Consider the following 11291-nt stretch of genomic DNA (forward strand, 5'->3'; position numbering starts at 1 on the left):
CCACCCATTCTCTAAGATGATTAATTAAGATCTTGTGATCCACGGTAAAATGGCAAACCCGATTAACAACACTAAAATCAAAAGAAAAAAAATCATTACATTTTTTGCCAAGGTTTGTCTTAATGTTTCTAAGCAGTAAACGTCCTTTATAATTTTTTTTTTTAAACACTCTCAACAAAGTACATGTTTGACCACAAAGTAGACTCAGCAATAATTTTATAAATTACACAACACGATTTTTTTAAATCCGCTAATAACTAGTAACTTTGTTAGATTGCTAGGTTGCTGCATTTAAATGTCAGGGTCATGTATTAAGAAAGGAGTATCACTTATTTGCCAAGTTTAAAAGATTAGTCTGTGCCTTGCCTTTTGGCAGCCATTTCTGGGATTCTTTGTAACCAACAGAAGATCAGCTTATTCCATAGCTAGCCATTCAAAAGTGATAGGGGTGGGACATAAACACTTTTTAAAACGTTTGTGAGCTGGTGCTAGACTTCTGTAATTCAATTTTCAGAAACTTGAGTGGCTCTCTAGAAATATACCCAGAGTGTTTATCTAGCAACAGCACCAACACAGGAAAAATTAATAAATAAAACTATATCCGGCAGGCAAAGTATAACAGCAAATCTTGTTGTCCCGGGAGTCGGACGATATGCATTGCTGTTGGGAGTACCCATTGTCTTACGTTTATAGCTAAAACACTACGAATGTTGTTTTCTTAATATAAATGTAGAGTACTTCAGACATTAGCCGGCCATTGTCAACAATTCCCAGTGAATCTCGGGCAATGGTGTGTGTAACTAGGCCAATTTGTAGCACATGCCTCATAACTTGGAACAATAAGCGTTCCACCTGCTGTTTTATTTTTAGCAGCAGTAAGCCTGGCCAGGCAAAACTATTTTTTTCAGTATCAGCGACCCCTGTAGTCTGGCCGGGCACCTGCGGGCTTGCCTGTAAGCTGCCCAGAGGTGCGCTGTCCACCGACACTGTAGCTCTGAGGTGGCTGCATGGTGGGTCTGCAGTGTGAAAAGAAGCGGTCGGCTGACAGCACACGCTTCGGAGGACAGCATGTGTTAGACGTTGCCGCTCCCAAGTCAACGTGGGGTGGTAGCGGTGAGCTGAGCCTAAAAATAATTGGCTATTCTAAACTGGGAAAAAATTATTAAAAAAAAAACAAAAAACAATTGCCGACTATAAATAAAATGGTGTCTGAATTGTTGTTAATTTATCTTATCTGTATAATTGGTTCCCTTAAATACTGAATACATGTTGTTGAATAAAGCAATGCAGTATTCTAAAATATACAGGGATTGCTTTTTTTTTTTATTTTTTTTTTTTACCTCCAGTATATTTTAGTAGTTGTATTTACGATTGTTTCAACATTAACCACCTACTACTGCGCAATGTCGTCATTGCCTGGCTAATGTTGTTACAACTATATTGACCGAGAAAATCGCCCAATGCCGTCATTGGCCATTGCTGTTGGGCTCTGACAACAGTGCCCGGTCACGGTCGTCACTGGCCGACTTCAGTCTTTGGCAGTAACACACCACACACTTAATTACAGTAGATACACAGTGTGTATGAACATGTTTATGGCTGGCTGCATTACTGAACACAAACTTGAATTCAGCGAGATTTATGACAGAAAAATCTGGGACAGAAATATAGAGGCCTAATATCTGGAAAATCATAATAATTGGATATGCTTATTTACAATTTAAAACACATTCAAAACAGAAATTCAGGAAACTTCCAATCATTAACTTGAATTTTTTTAGGGAAAGCAATGACTGCTTGAAGAATTTGCTGTTGCACAATTTGTTGTAGTGTTGTACAGTTGCATGTTACCAGCTCTAAGTGTTGCTACAGGACCTAAAAAATAAAAATGTAACAACTTGTATGCATACTGCAATTAATAAATGGGAACTTGCAAATCGCAAACAAAACTTTCTTGGAAGCTCTAAAAAGACCAACAGTCAGCAACTGGAGAAATGAAACTCCCACTAAATCTACTCTGAACCGATCAGACTAATTACAGGAATTATCCAACCAGTAAGAAGTGTCACTTGTGTCTGCAGGTCTTTAAGTGATTATCTTTTGAAAAAGGCAGGCAACTATGGAACACTTTTCCTTGCAGAGCACATTTAGCAGGAGCCCGTTTGCTGGCACTTGATCTTTATCTCACGAGTTGATTTCACCACCTTTTAAACAGTGGCGTTCCAGACACTATTTAAAGGAGTTGTTCAGCTCCTACCAGGGTTGGCTGATTTAAACAAAGTCGATTTAAAGCATGATATGAATCACTTGGCTGTTTATAAAAACAAACAAACAAACAAACAAAAAAAAAACATTGATTTAAATCATTTTTTTTTCATTTCCTACCTATTTTATATAGTTTCTCATGGAAAATACACAAAAAGTATGTTTTAAAAACAAAAACATCTTAAATTGTCTCTTACTGTCTATAAACTAAAACTCTTAGGGCTGAATTCTGATCACAGCGCAAATGCACGTGCAAGCGCGAATGGTGCTTGCCTCCAATTCTGTGGCACATAAATGGAGTGAAGACATATAAAAAATACTGTACTGAAATAGTATTCTGTAGATGTCTTGCTCCATTATACAGCACCTGCCCCATCGTTAACATATTTGCCGAAGAGATTCCGATAATAGACAAATGAGCACTGTGTTAAGACCTGCTGAAACCAGGTTTACTTAGTGGTGCAATCAGGAACTTTATCAGTTGAACACACTATAAAAAGCAATGTAGTCCTAAGTAACAACTGCGTGTGTTTGGACTGACACAGAAAGAGGAAATCAAAGAAAGAAAAGCAAAAGAAAAGAATGACGTGAGGGGTATTCATCGTTGGCGTACTCCATCGCTAAATTCTTGTAGTTTACATATTGTAGTTCACATTTAGAGGAGGCCACAATGATAAATAAATTGCTTTATTTATGTATTCATTTAAGATTGAGTAATTTAATTTGGTATGTAACTATTCACAAATCATGCTGTTAAATATTAATGCATTTGTGATACTTGTGTGCGAGACAAGGGCAATTGCTAGATATAAAAAGCTTAAGGAGATACAACGAAAGAGTGTTCATGGTTGACTTCAATGGACTGAAAGTCCTAAGAAGCGAGTACCTCTCCCACTAGACAGTGCCTTGAGGAACCACCTCGAGTATCACCGTTTTCAAAATATATGTGGTCCAATATCATCATCGTTGTGGTTTCTTCCTGATTAAATGTGGGTTACAGCAGTCAGGCGACAATATGCATTTCATATTGGATAGAAACATTAACATTGATGTTACTGAATTGCTTTCTAATAGCAGGCCTATATAATGCTGCTGTGGTTCCTATTCAAAATTTAAAAATAAAATACAATATCATGGTAACTTTTCAAATCTCGGTTGCCTAAGTCTCAGTGTAAAGTACATGTTCACTAATGGGTGCAGCATATCTCTGATTTCCAACTGCAGATGCGTGTAGGATTCAATTTCAGACATGAAACATGCACCGATTTCCTGATCTTGTTAATAATGCATTAAGGAAACCATACTTTGAATCCCTACAGTCCAATTAAGTTCAGAGAAAGAGACTCTCACATGGATTTTCACAAAATACGTCAATCACAGCACAGTTCTCGTATGGTGCAGGAACATACAATTGCCCTGACAGTCCAAGTCGTACCTGGGTGGCGGGCCAGAGATGACCCAAACTTCCCAATGCCTGGAAACTAAGCCAAATTTATATCATTTTTATGTCTACAGCCCATTGCCAGCTAAGGCTGGAGTGCTAATATTAATATTATTAACAAATAATAACAAATAAATAAAAAAAAGCATTCTTCATATCCCCCATACTGTTACTGTTAAACTAACCCAAAACAGTATACAGTATTCATTGGGCCAGACTACAGCCTTTAGACAGCACCTCTAGCACTGGTGTTATCTGCGCTACATTCTTAGTACAGTACTCTCCAGCTAAGAACACCCCTCGGGAAGCAAGCAAAGTGTTCTCTTAGCTGAAGTGTTCTTTAAGACAGAGTTGATTACCAGTCACAATCTGTATTACTTGTCATGATGCACATGGATCAACATATGAAATGAACAGAATAAATGAGAGAAAAGCTATAAGCAAGTGTACGTTAATAAACTATAATAATAAAGTAACAGACTAATAAATTAACTGTCAAACTAAATTAACACAGTACCCTTACACATGTTACTAAAATGCAACAGCAGCTCTAGATTAATTATAAATACCTGTTTAAGACATGCACAACATTATTTAACAGAATGGTGAAGCTACTCACCAGAACAAAAAACACCAAATTGCTCGGTGACTGGTGTCTGATTCAGGTTTTTTTTTTTTTTTTTTTTTTTTCAGCTCAAACAATTTCCAACTTTTTGTAGCCAGAGAAAAAGCGGCGCAAGGTTCCTATACACAGAGACTACTGTAATAGTACATTTTAATGCAAAGTCTGCACTGTGCACAGAGTTCAGACCTTTTCATTTTTGTTCTACTAATCACTTGTTCAGAATGTAATACTAACATTTATCCAGACCAAGTTTTGTACATAAAAAAATATATTTGTAATATTAATATTTTATATATTTTTAACGTCCTGTATCCCTATTTCAAAAGACAGGATTAGATAACACACGTTAATGTTTGCATTTTATTTACATGCCAGTTAAATGTAGAACATTCCACCATATTATAGTGCACAGTTTCACACAAGTTTGTGTGCCTTTTAATTAAATAAAGGAACACAAATGAAACTGTGAATAATCGTAAAACATTTGATTCTAACAGACATGTTGTGAATACACAGTTTATTAATCACTATTGTACATGTCATTAACAGGGTCCCCTGGACTTTGAAAAATACACACGGAAAATATAACATTAATTGGTCCGCGGTGTTGTATTAATGTACATGAAAGATGTATTTGGTACATATCTCTTCGAACTAGTATCATAATGATGAATACAAATGTTTCCAATGCATATATATTTATATATATATATATATATCACTTCTTTCTTAATGGTGGTCATGTACATGTTGTGAACGCTTCAAAACACAATTCAACGCTATTAAAAACCTTTTTTGCTTTTATGTGCTCTTATTTCAACAAAGCAACATGCACAACATTGATAAATACACCGTGCATCAAAGATGCCATACTGGCACACCTGCTTGCTGGACAGCGCATCAGTGTAACAATTAAAACACTGCTGCTAGAGACAATAACGATTATGTAGTCATCACAGCTCATGGAACAATGTGGTATGAACTGAAGCCGTACAGAGAAGCTTAAATCACTTAGCAAACTATTAACTATTTAATGCATTTGCCAATGCCTATTTAAGTAAGCGGAGAAATAGCTCTCGTGAAGTCAAACTGGTACAATCCATGTACTGCTGGCTGTTTTTCAGTCGTGTTCATACAAAGCGTCTCATGGGAACAGCCCAAGTATTAACATTTACAGTAAGCTGCATTATACTACTAATCCTATTATATCGAGTACGTCCATTTTCTATTATATAGCGCATATGTTTAAAACTGCAGTCATTCGTTTCCAGCAGTAGTACTAAGCATCACAAATCACACAATGCAAAAATATCGAACGAAACCAGCATTATCTGGGCCCTAGCATTTACAGTACAAGTGTCATACATCACACTAATAATAATATATAACTTGTTTTTTAACTGAATACATGTAGATTGCAACAAAGTAATCTCTAAGTTATTCAGAAATATCTGAATAAGAAGCTTGATCGAACAATGACAGGCTAAAATTATGGGTGTCAATATGAATATACTGTAATCTAGTAGGTTATAGTAAATTGGTAAAATTTAGAAACACCTAGTCTTGTTCAGCAACGAGTTATCTGTACTGCATGGACGGCAAACAACAGAAAAATAATATTGCCACAGTTATTGAAAATTAACATGCAGTACTATCGGTAAGTTGTTATATTCAATATGTGGCAGTTGGCTGCATTCACCAAGACCTGCAACTCCCTTATTCCAAAAAAACACAGTTTTACACGCTACGAAAACCAGTATTGCTCTCCTATTCCGCAGCCAAATCTGGTCGACCCCCTTCAGTGGTATGTCCCTTTAATGTACGTGTACGATTAATTACGCCAGCCCGAGGATGCAAGGCCTACTCCCGGCACCGTTACGAAGCACACACCCAAAGCAGAGCCAGCTTACCGTCAACTATCAACGGCCTCTTCCCCCTCTACACACATCCATCTGTACTTAAAATTCAAAATGCAACTGCATATGACCAACAACAGCGCGCTGTGCTCACCCTTTATTTATTTATTTATTTTTATCTCCGACGGGGTATTTTCTTCTGTAGTAAAAATCCTGTCAATATCAACGAATCCCCATGCTCTCCTCTTCGCCGCTTCGTTAAGCAGCTAACTTTCACCGCAATGAAATCTACACCACAGCCACTGTCAGCCTGAAGCCTGGGGACGTCGTCCTGACGTATTCTGCTTACTGTGTGTTAGACTTGCCAAGTATTGCACCTCACGTGAACCCCCGAGAGATTCAGGGTTTGAACAATACTTAGATAAACCACGTACAGTTTGTAATCAGTCGCTTCATTATCCGCCCTTTACCACACTAGCCACTCACCCTCGATTACAGCAATTGGTTAACTCAATCTCCTGCACGATAGGCTATGCGCTGGAAAATAATACAAGTCTTTTGCATTGGTCAGAAAAATTAATAAACAAAACTACGGTCATGGTGCTGTTATTGGCAATGGTTATGGCCGTGCATAAAATGTGTACAGTAATTTTGCAGTTCCACAGGCTAATATGCAGATGTGTTGTGCTTTTGCATCCTTAAACTTTTTTTTTGTTAGATTAAAATTTATCTGTAATTTAGCATGCTGCCAGTATACTTCTTACTTACATATCATTATTCACAAGTAGTCAACACCCTGATCAGCTGATAACAACATAATCCTCTACAGCGTTTCACAGGAAAAACTCATCTACCACTAGCCTGCAGTTAAACTAAAATCAATAAATTAACCTCACATGTCCTCAAATTATACACTGTACTGCTGTCTACATAACACAATAATTTTGTCAACTTCAAGTTCTCCTTCAGAACATATGGTTAAAGTTATGGAGAACTTTATTTGGAGACTAGCAGTCTTTGTTGGCATACATTATTAACCTGCTGGAAGTCCTCAGTTTTGATGACTGATTTAGGATAACTTGAATATCTTCTCAGTTGCCACATCACGTAAAAGGTAGCTTGGCAGTCAGGCATATATCCTTTCTGAGAATGGAATAGTTCTGCTTTATAAACAGTATAAAGACTGTCAGTAGACAGTCCACCCTATAAGGCTTTTCAATGTAGTTTGGCTAACATTAGTAAATGGACTTCCGACTGTATTGGAAAAATACCCTCATTCTAAACCAGAGGCCTTATTAGGGAAACAAAGTTTCAAATTGACAAATACATTTACTGGGGTTTAAACCGTTGTCAGGAAACACAAGAACAATGATTTGCATTATGGTCACAGTTACAATCGCGAATGGAGGACTATTGATATTATTGGTGTGAATAAAAGGTAAGAACATTGATTTTAAAAGCTACTCCTTTAGTATAACTTGAATGAATCTTTGGTGTCCATTTGGTGTTTGAGCCTTTAAGTAATATAATTCCCTCCACAGCTCTACAAGTGCACCCCAATCCCGACCTGAACCCCCTTCCATTCTGTCCTGGGCCTCTCTCAATCATTGCCAATGCTACCCAACCTCAGAAATAAACAGCAAGGAAGGCTAGTGAATTTGCCTTCTGAGTCACCTAGCTCCCAAACCTACATTCTCGCTGGCCACACTGGTCCAGTGATTGCCCTCTGTAAGCAGGTTTATTCAGGTCTCTGTGAGAATGGTTAGTTATTATTATTATTATTATTATTATTATTATTATTATTATTATTATTATTATTATTATTAAGTTTAACCCTTCAGCATCACAGGTTTCATTAAAAAGTTTTATATGAAAATAAACTCTGGAAAATGAAATGTTATGCTAACGAGGCAATTATTTGTTTTTATGAAAGCCTTGGCAATTATACCTTTAAGTCAGCAAATGAGGGTCATACAAAGCATCGTCCAACATTTCTTCTGTAAAACTTGATTTCATAAAAATGGTTTTAATTTTCCAGTTTTCCAATTGCATGTGATTTTAATGTGATTCGAAAATCCATAGGCAGCTAAGAGTTTGGTGCAAATCAAGGCAGTTGTAATGTTAACCATGTAGTGTGACAGACAGACAGATGGACACAGCCCATTCTTAGAATGAGGACTCTAAAAAGCTGGTTGTGTTTATTGCAGTCCGGCTTTTAGTCATTGTGTATATGCTGCCATCTGTAGGATGATAACAGTATTGATTTATAGATAACGTATGCAGAAGCTTATTAGAAGCTTAATTGGTCCAATTAACTAACTTAATGTACAGTTAGAACAAAAACCAGGAGGGACACCGGCCCTCCAGGACCAGGGCTGGATACCCCTGCTTTAAAGCATTGTATCTTGCCTGTAGGGACAGAGGGGAGACGGCAGTTAGGTTGCCAAACTTCCTGAAATAAATTTGACACGACTACAATACATAATAAACAGTGTATACTGTCTTATAATTCTAATACCGGTGGTCTTAAAAAGTGAATAACGTTTTCACTGTGGTGCTATTCTATCAACTGCTGCCCTTGTGGAGCATTGTGATGCATTTTTTAATGCTCACAGTACAGGAACACTTTAAACTGATTTTATTAACTAACAAAATTATTATTGTGTTTTTCTTTTCTTTTAAATATCGACTCCACTATTACATGTGTTGGCTTGTTCTATTTTCAGTAGTAAAGATTCCCCTTCAGTTTCTCAACAGTGCTGACTGAATAATCTTTGAAATGAGACATTTCCAAAGTCATAGACAATGCCATGCTTAACCTTGCCAGCCTGAACTGTGAAACTACGCTAACAGTTCTGTCACAGTTCTTGAACTTCTGTTTACTTTAGTATTATTTGGTTTGCATTTACCAACTCATGAACAAACAGTATGATGTACAAACTTGACTTCTTGAAATAATTTGATCACACCCAATATCTCCACACAACCAACTTGTAAATAAAACCCTAACTCCGACCTTACCTAATTTATTAAGTGATCATGCATTTGCATTCACATCCACCAGAGGGCAGTACTGCATTAGGAGCGTCCTGCTCCATGCACAATTTGTCAAGGCACATTTCTAAATGCAAGCACACCTTTGGCAGTGTTGAGGGAAGTTAGCAGAGCGCAGAACAGGGGACCAGGGAACAATGTCCAAACGAGCAGTCAGCTAGACACACTTCTTCAACACAGAATACAGAGCTCCTGGCCACTGTAAATGATAAGACATTTTACCGGTTAAACCTAGCACTCCTGGCTTATTATTAAAGATTAAAGATGTGGCCCTTTTAATAATACAATACACATACACTAAGGCACTGGAAATAAGTTACAGTGACATAGATGTGCTTGAACTGAGGGTCTTCTGTAGTTATATGACAATGATATTTGTGGTTTTGAAGTTGTTTATATTGATTCTTCGTTATAGATTAAATGTACATGGTAAATGTTATGGAGACTTTAATTACCTGAACAAGGTGGATTTACGTGCATATTAATCCAGCTGGTGTTTCCTTCAGTGGTTTACTGACCCACTTATTAACATTACACCGTAAATAAAAATAGAAAGTCAGGTAAGGTCTGCCACTGTTTAAATCATTACAATAGATCTCTGATTCTTTTTAAAGGTTAAAATCTGTCAAGCCACGCCAGCATTGCGTCACTGACAAGGAACCTTTCCTCTCACCTTCCAACAATACTCCCCTGATAATAGTTTGTATGTAGCCCTATATACACAAACACAATCAAGCTCTTGACTTTGTAGTGTTTTTATAGCTGAAAAGCGCAGATGGAGAAGTTAAGCAGCTTTTTAATAAATCAAAATTACAAATCCCAGCAAAATGTTATAAGCATGGCATGAAAAAACAAAGTAAACTGCACAATACTGTATAATGATGTATTCTGATCTCCTGTAAAAATAATGTTTTATATGTTTTTATAAACTCTTGATAACTACCATGCTGCTGTTTAACTGGAGGTTTGAGTTTGTCACGTGTGACCTAATCCAATTCATTTCACACCATTAAAAGACATGTCCAGGCCCTAATAATATGTGGTTTCCAATGACCTAGCCCCACAGTTCTGACTTCACACATCAAAGAATAAACTGCGGCACAAGAGGCTAATATTACTTGGACAGACTGGGTATCTAATATTAACCTCTCTATATTTTAAAATGATGACAGGCTACTGGCATGAGCAAAGTGAGGCACATAGAGACATGTTCACTCACCAGTCTGGCAGCTTTACATTGTTGCTTACGGCTCATATTTTCACATTCTTCATAATGCAAAAGGAATCTTACAATGTAATTGACAGCTATAATAAGATAACTTGAGGGGGGAGGGAGGGAAGTTCATCTCCTCTTCTGTAATAAAATTAAATGCTACAGTACAAGGATAAATATAAATACATCCACTCCCCGTTGTGTTCATACTGTACATTTTCAGCTGTTTGGTGTTTGAGTAGGATGTATTGTCAGAATCATTGCTGTCACAGCATCATATCATTTATAAAAAAAAGTACCTTGTTTAGCTTACCAGCAATGTGCTATTTACTGACTAACAACAGAAATGCTTTCATCACATGTCCGTGATTGTTTTGGGGTAAAAAACCCTTTTTTTTTGTTTTGAAAAACCCTGCCATGTTTCGAGCAAAATAACCCCAGTAGAGCGCAGGACTTGAGCGGAAGATATTTATTTTCCCTTAGTTTCCCTTGAGAAGCAATATACTGTAAATGTGCACACTAATTTTGTAGTTTTCACATTCCTATGTCTATGCTATTAATTTACCAACAGTTGTGGTATGGTGGACTGTGGTTTGGATGGTTGACATCACCACTGGACATGCTCTGACAGAAAACCCTGGACTCAGCTGCTACCTGACAAGATGTTTTGTGGTGGATACAATGCCCTCCACCCCCCATATCCTGTTCTAAAAGTTAAAGATCAGTTTGGTATGGGTTTGAAACATCACAGTTATGTTAACTTATGTATTTGTTTTTAATCATTTTACTTAGTTTCCAGTGTCAGTCACCACACCCTGGTGCTTTTTTAAAACTCAG

This window comes from Polyodon spathula, chromosome 19 (genome assembly GCF_017654505.1).
Source record: "Polyodon spathula isolate WHYD16114869_AA chromosome 19, ASM1765450v1, whole genome shotgun sequence".
Classification (NCBI taxonomy): Eukaryota; Metazoa; Chordata; class Actinopteri; order Acipenseriformes; family Polyodontidae; genus Polyodon; species Polyodon spathula.